The 16,246-nt window shown below is 44.1% G+C and overlaps 1 pseudogene; it reads right to left on the reverse strand.

The window, feature by feature from the left end:
• Positions 1–16,246, reverse strand: part of LOC132209067 (utrophin-like) — a 90,433-nt pseudogene that overhangs the window by 9,261 nt on the left and 64,926 nt on the right.

Here is a 16,246-nt window from a genome sequence, read left to right on the forward strand (position 1 = left end):
CCGGGAAAAGGGATCCAGACAGCGGACTCGTCGCCGAGGGACGGGGGGGGGAAAGGTGTGAGTCGGAACAGGAGAGGAAGGGGATTGACTGAGAGGGAGAAAGAGACAGACTCTGTGTGTGTGTGTGTGTGTGTGTGAGAGAGGGAGAGAGGGGATTAGAAATGCAGTCTGATTGCGGATGGGTTGGGTTTAAATAGAGATTTTTAAACTTCGTTCAAAAAACTCACAACGCTCCCTGCTGAGCGGGTGGAGAGGCTCGGATAGAGAGAAAGAGAGAGACATGGGGGCGGGGGAGAGGGGACAGAGAGAGGTTCACAGGGAGAGACGGAGAGACAGGGAGAAGGGGAGAGAGAACGGCAAAAGCACACACAGACGGAGCCAGATACAAGACGAGAGATAGAGAGGGGCGCACACAGAGACCAAAGAGACAGAGTGAAAGAGGAGAGAGACAGAAGTGCACAGCGAGGTGGCAGAGACAAGACGACAGAGAGAGACAGAGACATAGAGTGAGGCACACACAGAGAGATGGAGAGACAGAGATTTGTGTGTGTGGCGGGGGGTGGGTTTGGAGAAAATGGGAGAGAGAGAGAGAGAGACAGAGTCGTCGAGTTGTACAGCAGGGAAACAGACCCTTCAGCCCAACTCCTCCAGGCCGACCAGATACCGGAACTGACTAGTTCTGTTTGCCAGCCTGTAGCCCATATCCCTCCAGCCCCTTCCTATTCATGTGTCCCTGCAGGTGACTTCTAAATACTGTGAGTATAACAGCCTCTGTCACTCCTCTGGCAGTTCATGCCACACACAGACTACACTCGGGAGAACACGTTGGCACCAAATCCATCTCCCATCCTCTGAGAAAAGGAACCGGAAATGACATTACCAACCCAAGGAAACCGGAACACTTAAAGAGAAGGCGGGACCTAACTCCAGCGCTTCCCCGGATGCTCACTGATGATTTTACCTGGAATGGTGCCGAAACGTCTGCAAACTAACCTTCCAGCTCAGTGAGCAATCTTACATCCAGAACCTCAACCCTGAGCTACAAATCTTCTCAAAACTCGATAATGCTTTGCCACTTGATTAACAGGTGCATCCTATTTTTTGAAAAAAATAAACGTTTTTTGCTGGATGTATGACTGACTGACCAGTGTTTATTGTCCTTCCTTAACTGAGCCTTGGGAGCTCTGCAGACCAATGCTATCAACGTGGATTTCACAAGCTCCAAAATCTCCCCTCCCACCACTGCATCCCAAAACCAGCCCAGCTCGTCCCCTAATCTGTTCTTCCTCTTACCGATTCCCCTCCTCCCAGCTCAAGCCGAACCCCCATTCCCTACCTACTAACCTCTTCCCGCCCCCTTGACCTGTCCGTCCTCCCCAGACTGACCTATCCCCTCCCTACCTCCACACCCACACTCACCTCTACTGGCTTCATGTCCGCCCCTTTTACTTAAGACCAGAAGACATCGGAGTGGAAGTAGGGCCATTCGGCCCATCAAGTCCACTCCACCATTTAAATCATGGCTCAGGGGCATTTCAACTCCACTTCCCTGAACTCTCCCCGTTGCCCTTGATTCCTCGTGAGATCAAGAATTTGTCAATCTCTGCCTTGAAGGCATCCAACGTCCTGGCCCCGACTGCACTCCGTGGCAATGATTTCCACAAGCCCGCCACTCTCTGGCTTTACAAATGTCATCTCATTTCCATTTGAAATTTACCTCCTCTAATTTTAAGGCTGTGCCCATGGGTCCTCGTCTCCCGGCCTCATGGAAACAACTTCCTAGCGTCCACCCCTTCCAAGGCAGACATTATGTCCTAAGTTTCTATTAGATCTCCCCTCACCCTTCTAAACTCTGATGAGTACAATCCCAGGATCCTTAGCCGTTCATCGTATGTCAAACCTACCACTTCAGGGATATTCTGTGTGAATCTCCGCTGGACACGCTCCAGGGCTAGTATGTCCTTTCTGAGGTGTGGGGCTCAAAATTGGACACAGTATTCTAAATGGAGCCTAACTAGAGCTTTATAAAGCCTCAGAAGCACATCGCTGCTTCTATATTCCGACCCTCTTGCGATAAAGGACAACATTACATTCACTTTCTTAATTACGGACTCTACCTGCAAGTTAACCTTTAGAGAATCCTGGACCAACACTTCTAGATTCCTTTGTACTTGAGCTTTACGAATTTTCTCACCATTTAGAAAATAGTCCTTGCCTGTATTCCTCTTACCAAAGTGCAAAACCCCACATTTACTCACATTGAATTTCATCAGCCATTTCCTGGACCACTCTCCTAAACTGTCTAACTCTTTCTGCCGCCTCTCCACCTCCTCAGTACTACCTGCCTGTCCACCTGTCTTCGTATCATCGGAAAACTTCGCCAGAATGATCCCGGTCCCTTCATCCAGATCATCAACACGTAAGGTGAACAGCTGCGGCCCCGACACCGAAACCTGCGACACCAATCGTCACTGGTCGCCATTCCGAAAAACAGCCTTTTATCCCAACTCTCTGCCTTCTATCAGACAGCCAATCCTCAATCCAAGCCAGTAGCTCATCTCAAACACCATGGGCCCTCACCTTGCTCAGCAGCCTCCCGTGAGACACTTATGAAAGGCCTTTTGGAAGTCTAGATAGACAACATTTACTGGGTTTCCCCGGTCTAACATACTTGTTACCTCTTCAAAGAATTCTAACAGGTTTGGCAGGCACAACCTCCCCTTACTAAATCCATGCTGACTTGTTCTAATCTGACCCTGCACTTCCAGGAATTTCAAAATCTCATCCTTGACAATGATTCAAGAATTTTATCAACTACCGAGGTCAGGTTAATCGGCCTGTAATTTTCCATCTTTTGCCCCGATCCTTTCTTAAACAAGGGGGTTACAACAGCAATTTTCTAACCATCTGGGACTTTTGAAAGATCACATCCAAAGCCTCTGCTATTTCCTCAGCCACCTTCCTCAGAACTCTACAATGTAGCCCATCGGGGCCAGGAGATTTAGCAATTTTTAGACCTTTTAGCTTTTCTAGCACTTTCTCTTTTGTAATGCCTACTATACTCAACTTTGCCCCCTGACTCTACCTAATTGTTGGCATACTACTCATGTCTTCCACTGTGAAGACTGACGCAAAGTACTCATTAAGTCCTTCAGCTACTTCCTTATCTCCCATCACTAGCCTTCCAGCATCAATTTGGAGCGGCCCAGTGTCTACTTTGGCCTCATGTTTGTTTCTTATGTATTGAAAGAAGCTTTCACTGTGATTTCTAATATGACTAGCTAGCCTTCCTTCATATTTGATCCTCTCCTTCCTTATTGCTCGTCTGTCTCCTCTGCACCTATCTTCCCCTCTGTCCATCTTCAATCTGCCTTCCCCCTCTCCCTGAAAATTGATGTTCAGGGAGATCTGGGTGTTAAGGTCCATTGTTCCATGAAGTTGGCAATGCAGGTCAACAGAGTGGTTAAGAAGGCATATGGTGTGCTTTCCTTCATCGGACGGGGTATCGAGTACAAGTGTTGGCAGGTCATTTTGCAGTTGTATAAGACTTTGGTTCGGCCACACTTGGAGTACTACGTACAGTTCTGGCCGCCTCATTACCAAAAGAATGTGGATGCTTTGGAGAGGGTGCAGAGGAGGTTAACCAGGATGTTGCCTGGTATGGAGGGTGCTAGCTATGAAGAGAGGTCGAGTAGATTAGGATTATTTTCATGAGAAAGACGGAGATTGAGGGGGGAACCTGATTGAGGGTTACAAAATCATGAGGGATACAGACAAGGTGGATAGCAAGAAGCTTTTTCCCCCAGAGTTATTGACTCAATTACAAGGGGTCATGAGTTCAAACCGAGAGGAGGAAAGTTTCAAGGAGATATGCAAGGGAAGTTCTTTAGGAAGAGGGTGGTGGGTGCCTGGAATGCGTTGCCAGCAGAGCTTGTAGACGCAGACACGATAGGGTCTTTTAAGATGTACCTGCACAGGTACATGGATGGGCAGGGAGCAAAGACCCTGACAAAATAGACGACAGGTTTAGACAGAGGATCTCGATTGGCGTAGGATTCGAGGGCCGAAGGGCCTGTTCCTGTGCTGTAATTTTCTTTGTTCTTGGATCAGATAAGAAGGAAAAGGGAGGTGTATAACAGTTATCAAGGGAATAAATCAACAGAGTCCCTGTAGACACACTAACGTCAACCAGGCCAACATCACCAGCACTGAGGCACTGACCATCCTCGATCAGCCACAATGGGCTGGACACTTCATCTGTATGACTGACACGAGACTCCCCGCATGTTCTAATCCCAGCTTCAAAACAGCAGGCGAGACCCAGATGTGCAGAGGAAGCACTCGGTGATAAACTCAAGGCCTCAACGGTGAAGTGCAACATTCCTGCAGACACCGAGAATCACTGGCTGAAGACGGTCCGATGCCTGAGGAGCACCTGGGAAGGCATCAACACCTCGAGGCTTGATTTGGAAGCAGCGGAAGCCATGCAGCTACATCAACAACGCCCTCACCCCTTCCCACGACCACCTTCTGCCCCAAGTGCAACAGAGCCTACGGTAGCTGCATCGGTCTGTACAGCCACCCGTAGATTCAGCCTGAGAGTGGGAGACTGTCATCCACATCTGCGAGAAACCACCATGATGATGATGTATAGTGTGCAGGGGGATCTTGTCATAGCAATTAAGAGAACAAATAGAGGGCAACAGAACGCTGGTGACCAGGATTAGGATCAGGGAGAATCTCAAAATCTTCTACAAGTGTCTCAGAGCCAAAGAGAAAATCCAGGGAAAACCAGGTCTCATGAGGGATGAAGAGGAAAATGTATGGTTTGAACTGGACAGCAATTGTCAGGTGTTAAACGAGAAATTCACATCACCTTTTACATGTGAGAAGGAGCATTTCGGCACACAATTCCTGAGCAGAATTAACAGAGACTGGGGACATGTAAGGTGATCCGGTGAATTTAAAATCAGAAGAATTACCTGGAGAACAAGTAACATAGTTCCACTTAACAAAATGCATGACAAACATAGAGCAGAGTATTACAGTCTGGTGAGTATCACATCAGTAGATAGGAAAATATTGGAGAATATTCTGAACGGCAGGCTTAATTTCCTTGGAAAGAAGCAGGGTTTGATCAGCAACGGTCAGCATAGCTTTGTCAGAGGGAGGTCATGCCTCACAAACCTAGATGATCCTTTCAAAGAGGTGACGGAGTGTGTAGATGGGAATTGATGCAGTGAAAACAGATTTCAGCAAAGACTTGGACAGGATCTCACATGGGACCTTAAAGTAAGGGAACACGTAGGAGGCAGCGATCATAATACAGTAGAGTTCGGTCTGCAGTTTGAAAGAGAGAAGGCAAAATCGGATGGAATGGTATTACAGTTAAATAAAGGTAATTGCAGGGGCATGAGAGAGGAATTGATGAAAATCGACTGGAAGCAGAGCCGAGCGGGGAAGACAGTAGACCAACAATGGCAGGAGTTTATAGGTGTAATTGAGGACACAGGACAGAGGTTCATCCCAAAGAAAACAAAGATTATCTGGGGTGGGATTAGACAGCCATGGCTGACAAAGGAAGTCAGGAAATATATCAAAGAAAAAGAGACAGCCTATAAAGTGGCCAAGAGCACTGGGAAATCAGAAGATTGGGAAGGCTACAAAAACAGACAGAGGATAACAAAGAGAGCAACAAGGAAGGAGAAGATCATATATGAAGGTAGGCTAGCTCGTAATATTAGAAATGATAGTCAAAGCTTCTTTCAATACATAAGAAACAAACGAGAGGCAAAGGTAGATATTGGGCCGCTCCAAATTGATTCAGGAAGGCCTGTGACGGGAGATAAGGAAATAGCTGAAGAACTTAATAAGTACTTTGCGTCAGCCTTCACAGTGGAATACATGAGTAGTATGCCAACAATTAGGGAGAGCCAGAGGGCAGAGTTGAATACGGTAGGCATTACAGAAGAGAAAGTGCTAGAAAAGCTAAAGGGTCTAAAATTTGATAAATCTCCTGGCCCCGATGGGCTACATCCTAGAGTTCTGTGGGAGGTGGCTGAGGAAATAGCGGAGGCTTTGGTCGTGATCTTTCAAAATTCACTGGAGTCAGGGAAAGTCCCAAATGATTGGAAAATTGCTGTTGTAACCCCCTTGTTTAAGAAAGGATCAAGGCAAAAGATGGAAAATTATAGGCCGATTAGCCTAACCTTGGTAGTTGGTAAAATTCTAGAATCCATTGTCAAGGATGACATTTCTAAATTCCCGGAAGTGCAGGGTCAGATTAAAACAAGTCAGCATGGATTTAGTCAGAGGAGGTCGTGCCTATTAGAATTGTTTGAAGAGGTAACAAGTATGTTAGACCAGGGAAACCCAGTAGATGTGATCGATCTAGACTTCCAAAAGGCCTTTGATACAGTGCCTCACGGGAGGCTGCTGAACGAGGTGATGGCCCATGGTGTTCGACGTGAGCTACTGGCTTGGATTGAGGATTGGCTGCCTGACAGAAGGCAGAGAGTTGGGTTAAAAGGCTCTTTTTCGGAATGGCAACCAGTGACGAGCGGTGTCCCGCAGGGTTCAGTGTTGGGGCCACAGCTGTTCACCATTTTCATTAATGATCTGGATGAAGGGACTGGGGGCATTCTGGCGAAGTTTTCCGATGATACGAACATAGGTGGACAGACAGGCCGTGCTGAGGAGGTGGGGAAGCTGCAGAAAGATTTAGACAGTTTGGAAGAGTGGTCCAGGAAATGAAATTGAATGTGAGTAAATGTGAGGTTTTGCACTTTGGAAAAAAGAATACAGGCATGGACTATTTTCTAATAGGTGAGAAAATTCGCAAATCAGAAGTGCAAAGGGATCTGGGAGTGTGGTCCAGGATTCTGTACAAGTTAACTTGAAGGTCGAGTCCATAATTAAGAAAGCAAATGTAATGTTGTCGTTTATCTCAAGAGAGTTGGAATATAAAAGCAGCGATGTGCTTCTGAGGCTTTATAAGGCTCTAGTTAGACCCCATTTAGAATACTGTATCCAATTTTGAGCCCCACACCTCAGGAAGGACAGGCTAGCCCTGGTTCGTGCCCAGCGAAGATTCACACGGATGATCCCTGGAATGGGAGGTTTAACGTATGATGAACGGCGAAGGATCCTGGGATTGTCCTCGTTAGAGTTTAGAAGGTTGAGGGGAGATTTAGAAACTTACAAGATAATCTATGGTTTAGAAGGGGTGGACGCTAGGAAGTTGCTTCCGTTAGGCGGCGAGACTAGGACACGTGGGCACAGCCTTAAAATTAGAGGGGTAAATTTAAAACTGAAATGAGACGACATTTCTTCAGCCAGAGAGTGGTGGGCTTGTGGAATTCATTGCCACAGAGTGCATGGAGGCCGGGACGTTGGATGCCTTCAAGGCAGAGATCGACAAATTCTTGATCTCGTAAGGAATCAACGGCTACGGGGAGAGTGCGGGGAGGTGGTGTTGAAATGCCCATCAGCCATGATTTAAATGGCGGAGTGGACTTGATGGGTCGAATGGCCTTACTTCCACTCCTATGTCTTATGGTCTTATGGACAGGTACATGGATGGGCGGGGAGCAAATGGACACAGACCCTTAGGAAATAGATGGCAGGTTAGACAGAGGATCTCGATCGGCACAGGCTCGGAGGGCCGAAGGGCCTGTTCCTGCGCTGTAATTTTCTTTGTTCTCTTTATTTGTACTCTTGCCTCTCTCTTACCTTTTATAGCTGAAAGAAACTCCTGCAATTTTTTTAATATTACCCTCATTAATATTGCCCTCATATTTCATCTTCTTCCCCCTTATTACCTTTTTACCTGTCCGCTGCCAGTTTTCGAAAGGCTTCCCAATTCACTGGCTTCCCACTAACCGCAACACATTTTATGCTTTTTCTTTTGCTTTCATCCTGTCCTTGACTTATCTTGTTAGTTGTGGTTGCTGATCTTTTCCTGATCTCAACTCCACTCTCCTGCCTGCTCCCCATGGCCCTTTCTCCCTATTTTTCATCAGAAACATATTTATTTCTTTCTTGAATCGGTCGGTTGGTGCTGCCTCCATTGCATTCAGGGGCAATGAATTCCATAGATTCACAACCCACTCCTCGTCTCTATTTTGTACATGCCATGCCTCACTCGATAGCTACAGCTTCTTGTTTAAGAATGTCCCACAATGCAGAACATTTGCTCAATGCCAATCTTTTCAATCCCCTTTACTATTTTATATACCTCAATCAGAACCACCCCGCTCATTCTTTCCAACACCAGCAAGTACAAGCCCAAGCTACTCAGCCACTTCTCATATGACAGCCCTTTCATCCCTGGAATCAATCAGTTCAACCTCCTCCGAACTGCCTCCAGTGCAAACGCATTCATCCTCAGTGAGGGGATCAAAACTGGACACAAGACTCTGGTCTCACCAACACCCAATGTGTTCGGAAAAACACTTTGTTACTTTAATGATCCAGTCCTTTTGTGATAAATGCCAGAGTTCCATCTGCCTTCCTTGTGCTATGCCTAACCCGCATACCAACTTTCAGCTATTCATGCACAAAGACAGCCAGACAACTTTGCACTGACACACTTTGAATCTCCCCTCCATTTAAATAATAATTTGCCCTTTTTTTCCTGGACAAAATAGGCAAGCCTCATGCTTATCCACATTAACCACCTGCCAGATTCTGGCCCATTCTCCTCGCCTATCAATATTCAGCTGTGGATGTTCTATTTCACATCACAGGCTGTTTTCCCACCTCTTTCAGAATCATCCATGCATTCTGTTACATTACACTTTGTCTCTGCTTACATATCATTTGTATATGTTACAAATAGTCGAGGTCAGAGAACTGAAGCCCGCAGCACCCCACTTGTAACAATTCACCATCCAGACAAAGACTCATTTATCCTGACCCTCAGCTTTCTGTCAGTTAGCCAGGCCTTTATTCAAACCAATATTCTACCCTTAATCCCCTTGGATCTAACCTTCTGGTTCACTTTTTTATGCAGCAACTGGTCAAATTCTTGCTGGAAATCTCGATTTGCCACATCCCTCAGATCCCTATACAAAATCCTCAATTCTGCTACCTCATCAGTTCCTGACTTCATTACAGCTGTTGTTCAAACATGGTCAAAAGACTTGAATTCCGGAGGTGAGCTAAGGATGGCTACATTTGACCGAGTGTGGCATCAAGGAGCGCTACCAAAACTGCAGCTGATGGGAATCCAGCAGAAACTCACCACTGGTTCGAATAATATCTGCACAGAGGACGATGCTTTTTCATTCTTTCATGGGAAAGAGGGCATTGCTGGTTAGACCAGCTTTTATTGCCCATCCCAAATTGCCTAACTGATATCTGGAGTTCCATGTAGGCCACACCAGGCCTAGCCCAGTTTCCTTCCCTAAAGAACATAAGTGAATCAGATGGGTTTTTCCAACAATTGGCAATGGATTTACGATCATCATTAGACTCTTAATGGAATTTGAATTCAATGAAAATCTGGAATTATGTGCCATCGTGGAATTTGAACCAGGTCCTCAGAACATTACCTGAGTGCTTGGATTAATAGTCTAGTCATAATACCATTAGGTCATCGCCTCTCCTAATGGGAGGCATTTTGGTTGTTGGAGGTCAGCTGCAGGAGGTCCTGAAGGTACAGTCCTAAGCCTAACCATCTTCAGCTGCTTTATCAATGACCTTGTCTCCATCATAAGGTCAGAACTGGGCATGTTCACCAGTGATAGCAGAATATTCAGCATCATTCACCACTGCTCAGATACTGAACCTGTCCATGTCCAAATGCAACAAGGCCAGAACGATATCTCGGCTTGGGCTGCTAAGTGGCAAGTCGCAATTATACTACACAAATACCAGGTAATGACCATCTCCAGTAGGAGAAAATCTATAAATTGTCCCTTGACATTCAATGGTGTAACCATCACTGAATTGTCCGCTATCAAAATCCCGGGTTTTACCAGTGAACAGAAATTCAACTGGACTTCCTATTTAAATGCAGTGGCTACAGGAGCAGGCCCAAAGCTCGGATTACTGCATCAAGTAACTCACCTCCTGATTCCCCAAGCCTGTCTACCAGCTACATGGAACAAGTCAGAAGAATGATGGAATAATCCCCACTTGCCTAGATGGGTGCAGATGCAAAAGCACTCAACAAGTTCAACACCATCCAGGAAAAAGCAGCCTACTCCCTCCAGTGCTCATTAGCAGCAGTGTGTACCATCTATGAGATGCGCTGAGAAATCTGCAAAAGATCCTGAGATCGGACTTTCCAAACCTATGACAAATTTCAGCTACAAGGGCAAGGGTAACAGATATATGAGAACAGCACCACCAACAAGACCCTGTGTCTAAGCCACTCACCATCTCAACTTGGAAATATATTGCTGTTCTTTCACTATCACTGGGTCAAAGTCCTGGAAATTCACCCCCGACTGACTGAGTCTACCTACAGCACATGGACTACAATGATTCAACAATTACAAGGCTAACTAAGGATGGGAAATAAATGCTGCCCCAGTTAGCAATGCCAGTGGCCCAGAAACAAATAAAAATTAAGTATCACCTACCTCCTCTTAATTCCAGTTTCTCATGCTGCACCATTCTGATTATTCTATAAAACCTGGTCTTTCCATAGCAATGCTCAAAGCTACATACAGTACTTGTTTGAGATCAAATTATATTCTGCACAATATTAAGAGCCATCACTGGCTGATGAGTATGATTGCCCAGCTAGGAAATTCCGTATCACGGGTCATGAGCTCTGTGCGGGTTGATTAGCCTGAACTAGAGCCACACGTTTAGCAGGTCTTTCAGGGTGATGGAAGTGGTCTTGGCCTTGAGAACACTAGCATTCCTTTCTCCAGTTCCTTTCCCACACTTCAACTTCTTGCCTGTGTTCATAAAGAAGTATGTGTCTTCAGACAGGAGATTCCCCCAAGTTGGTTTCTTCTGAATGGGGATATCCCATACTTTGACCTCGATGTAGAATTTCTTGAAGGAACATTTCAAGGTCTTTGAAATCAGTTGGCAAAAATTTACTTTGGTAGTCATAACTTAGGCATCCCAAGTACATGGCCAGCCCAATGGGGTTTGTTTCAAATCATCATGGCGTCAATGCTGATGCTAGGAGGTTTTTCCTCCTAGCTGATGTGGAGAATCCATGACAAAACTGTGCTGAAAGGGTCTTGAAGTGGCAGCTGGATGTTATCCAGGTTTCACAGTCATATAGGAGAGGCTGAACGATGCATGCCTTGAACTCAAGGATCTTTTCAAGGATACTTTTGCAAAAGCCTGAAGGGAGATTTGAAGACTTCTGAGAGTGGAAATGACATTGTGAACCACATACTGAAGTTCCATATGCGAGGTCAGTGTCATTTTCTTCTGTGATTTTAAGTGGTTGAGGTGAAAAGGTTTTCCATCCATCCTATCCAAGTCACTGGGAAGCTTGTTCTTGATGAGATTAAGAATGGTGGCGACAAAGTTGGAGAAAAGGGTGGGCATGATGACATATCCCTCCTTGAGCCTCAACTTGACATCAAAGAGCTTCTGCACAATATTGTATTCCTGGTATTGAAGCCTGATTTAAGCTGTTGGCCTTTTATCATTTTAGCAAACTACTTCAACTTTGAGGGAAGATTGTATTTAAATGGTAAAATCCCTAAGTTTCGACAGATTGGAACAATTCTATCAAGTGGAATAATATATTACTCACTGGAGTGCAGTTCTCCACCATTGGGTAATGTAACTTGTGCCCCTTTGACGTGCGCCCCGAAAAGAAACAGCTTCGGCACATGTCATAATTCAAGTGTTTGAGGCTGCGGTACCTATAAAGGAAGAACAAGTAGTAAGAGAAATGTTCATTTTTGTTTGGATATTTTTAACCATCGAAGGAATGCAAGTTAAGTAGTTAAATTATGTATTTTTTTCTATTTTGAAGAAACGGCAAATTATGTGGGGAGAAACAAATGCTAGCAAAGTCGAGGAAAACTGTCCCAACTCCCCCAGTCGATTTTCATAATGGGATATCACATCCCTGGAATTATTGTAAATTGCTTCTGCTCTGCATCCAACGTATTCACAACGTTCCCATTGTATGGAAGGTTTTCATCTGCCACGGTGGCATAAACCTATTTAGAAGTAACCTTGCCAGAATCTTCCTGGAAAAGGTAAATCTGACGAGCAGCGATTGTAACATGTGAAGCTGTAAAGGCCACAATAAACGAGGAGGATACACATTTTCAGCTCAGACGGCAGAAGGGAAGTTCTCCAAGCAAAGAGAAAAAAAAGCCAAGAAATTAACTGTAATAATGGCTGAGAGACAGTGGGCAAGTGGCAAATACATTGAACTAAAAATCCAGAGACCCAGGCTGATGCTCTGGAGAATGTAGGTTCATGTTCAAACACTGTAGCTGGTCAAATTTACATTTCATTACAAAAATACCCAGAACTAAAAGTCATTTCCAGTAACGCTATCATGAAACTATCAACAATTGTTGGTAAAAATCCATCTGATCCACTCTTGTCCTTTCGGGGAGTATTCGATCATCCTTACCCCATCTGATCTACATGTGGCTACAGAGCCACAGCAATGTAGGTAGCTCTGAACCACCCGCCCAGCTATCCACTCAGTTCAACGGCAATTAGCGAAGGACAACAAATGATAACTTCACCGGTGATAGCCAAATCCCTTGCAAGAATGGAAAATGTCATAATGAAATGGAAGGACTTAATCAATGTCGTGTGAAATTATCAACAGATGAATGGATGGAACTGCATACAGAATGCAGGTCATCAATATGATGAGATGGTGCAAAACAAAGAATATTGCCTTCAGATTCCTGTCATGAAGCCAAACTCTGAGACTCAGCAAGCAGTCATAAATGTATGAGCAGAAACTAAATAGCCATGAAAACCAACATAAAAGTACAAACAGCAGGCTCTTAAAATTTTTGGAGCTATGCAAGGCAATATTAAATTATGCACTGAAGTGGTTAAGTTCAGTTAATCCTCTTATAAATAGCACTGCTAACAGGAAACTCACTGTCAATTACAGATTAGTCCAGAATTTTCAAGGCAATAGATAAACTGAAGCAGAATACCAGTTTCCGTGAGGAACAAACATAATTTGGAAGTGAAAGGGATGAAAGGAATTACTTTTCTGAACAACAGTCGGAAGAAATACAGACAGACGGTAGATTGAGAAGATGAAACATTGAGGAGATGGTAAGGAAAGAAATAGATTTGGAAGCAACAGTGTGGTAGAATTGTGGAAGTTCACTGGCCTCACGCAACATCAGGAACCAATACATTTGATCTTTATAGAACAGAATGTCAGAGAAGGGGGGCTCTCTTCCCAAATGGTCAAGCTGACAAAATGTAGGAAAAAGGCTGCCTTCCTCTTGGTGCTTCGCACTGGATGAACACGCGAGGAAAGTTGTGCTTATTGGTTGCGGACCTATTGGTGGTTGGTTCATTCATATCAGGCAGATTCTCCCACAGCGGGTGAAGGTGTGGTCACAGTCTTCACTGGAGGCAACTGAATCGATTCCTCTTCTTTGTTCATTCATGCAAGTTCTGTGTTTGGATTCCTGATTGCGGCTACAAAATCTCCTATCTGCCCCTCCAACTATCAAGTCTCCGATCACACACGTCCTGTTTACCTTATCCTTTTCCACCGTGTCCCAGAGCCAATTACACTTTACTTTTAATGAATTTTAGGTTCAAATCACAGTAAAAGGAAGCCATTTGGTCCATCATGTTTGAACTAGCTCTCCAAATACATGTCACAAATTAGTGCCTTTTCCTTAACCTGCACATTATTTCTCTTTAATTAATCAACTAATGCTTTCTTGCATCTTTTACTGAAACTGCCTCCTCTAGGTAATGCATTCTATAGACTGTGATAAAGCTATTTCTTACACTGCAGTTACTTCTTTAGTCAATCACTTCAAACCTCTGCATCTTATTCTCAATTCTGTCACAAGTAGGAAAGTCTTCCCCTCGTCTACTCTGACCAGACTTCAAATGATTTTGCAAGATTCAAAATAATCTCTTCTAAGTCTCAGCATCTTCGAGGAAAGCTGTCCTAATTCCTCTAATCAATTTTCATAATGAGATATCTCAACCCTGGAATCATTATTGTAAATTAGTCCTGCTCTGTCTCCAACATTTTCACAAAGTTCCCTTCGCATGGAAGGTTTTCATTCGCCATGGTGGTATAAACCTATTCAGAAGTAACCTTGCCAGAATCTTCCCAGCAATGGAAAGGCTGGTGATCCCATGGTTCTTTGAGCAATCTGACATTTCTCCTTCAGTTTTGTATAAGATATGGCATCTTAAAGATTTTGTGAAATCCTGCCCTGTTCCTCATAGTCCATGAAAAGCTAACAGATCTTGGCCTTCAGAGTTAGGCCACCATTCCTCAAGCTTCAGATGGAATTCAATTGACTCCGGGTCGCTGTTGCTCTTTACTTAGTTATGGCAGTCATAGTTTCATCCACAGTTGGGGTCTCACTCCAGTTCTTCTTAGACAGGGAGTTGTTTGATCAGATCAATGGCAGTAACACGCACCTTCTCCAAGATGGCCAATCTTAGAAATGTAGGAGAATAGTTAACTGAAAAGGGTCAATTTACCCCTTAGAAATCCTGTCCAAATATGCAATTTAATTTACTAATTATGGACAAGAAGTTTTATCGATCATTTAGCAACAACACAGCAATCACTTTCATAGGATGCACACACACTGATTACAGGACTAATAAAAAGGCCTTTCTGTAAATTCTCAATAATTGCAAATTACAGAACCAACCGGAAGTCAAGTCACAATCCATTCTGAGCCACAGTGTCTGTGATCAATGCAACGGTGAACAAAATACCAAAAGCATGCAGCACTCACCTCTCACAAAAAATTAAGTTAAAGAAGTTGATACTTAATTTGTCCTAATTACTTCTCTGGTCCATGAGTTTGTTGGGATTTTTGATGATTTCAGTTGTGTTGTTGACTGATCGAGTTTCTAATAGAACATCTAAAGTTAAAGCTTTCTTTAAAAACTAACTCCCACTAACTTTCTGCTGGTTTGCACATCTCACCTGAAACCTACGAATGGGTACTCTTTGCAGATGTTACACTTCGCCTGATGTTTTGCAGTTTCAGCAGCTGCCACATGGTGTAGAACAGGCAGCCAGACCATGGATCGAGGCTCCAATCTCACCCACTCTACAAAGTGTTTAATATCAATCTCTGTTTTTGTTCTGGCCCGAGAGGGAAATAAAAGATCAGCTGCATGACTTATTATGTCAAGTTTACATCCGCTATCCTCAGTGATATCTAATACACTATCACTGGGGTTTCTGACATTGTTTTTAATCATTAATTTAATAAAAACATTGACTATTTATAAACATGATAGCCTTGGATTAGTCGTGGTACATGTTGGCCTCTGGAACTAATTCAAACCGAAAATGAGCACAAAATTCACACTGGCAAGTAGACCCGCTTGACCTATTGAATTGGCGCAGAGCACACTTACATGTTGGAAGCAACTGCAGACACTTGGTTCAATGTTTCTGCCTCCAAATGAAGGTACCTCACCGAGCTGCCGAGGGATCTGGACTGCATTGTGAAGCAAAAGGCTCAGGCTTCGTTGGTCACATAAATCTGTGGGTTCAGCTACTTGTTTGAAGAGATCTGCAAAAGTTATTCAGAAGAAAAATATTGATATTCCTAAACTTAAGAGAGGTAGTTGAGAGTTCAATACATCCAATACATCTTCCTCAATTGCCTTGCTTTGTAAATTATCTTAAAACATTATTTTATGATCTTGATTGGCTATTTGCAAACAACTGTGGAAACAAAAACTTCTGTTTGTTTACAACAATGGACAATGTATGTTGTCCAAGGAAGTCATTTGGTCAATTTCTTTCTTGATTGTAAATCTCAAACCTCTCGAATATCTCCTCATTCGTTTCACAGAGATGTACAGTTTGTGTGGACCTGGAAAACATGGGCACTGCCCTCAATGAATATTTTGTGTCAATCTTTACAATGGAAAAGGACACTGCAAGTATAGATATCAGGGCAGAGGGCCTAGGAACATCAGAGGTAAAGACACAGGGAGACGCAGCTGGTTTAGCAACTTTACAAGTGGATACATCCGCAGGCCTAACTGAAATGTATACCAGCTCGCAAGGGAAGTGAGGGAGGAGATATCTGGGCCCCTGGCA

The sequence above is a fragment of the Stegostoma tigrinum genome, unplaced genomic scaffold (assembly GCF_030684315.1).
Source record: "Stegostoma tigrinum isolate sSteTig4 unplaced genomic scaffold, sSteTig4.hap1 scaffold_64, whole genome shotgun sequence".
Taxonomy (NCBI): Eukaryota; Metazoa; Chordata; class Chondrichthyes; order Orectolobiformes; family Stegostomatidae; genus Stegostoma; species Stegostoma tigrinum.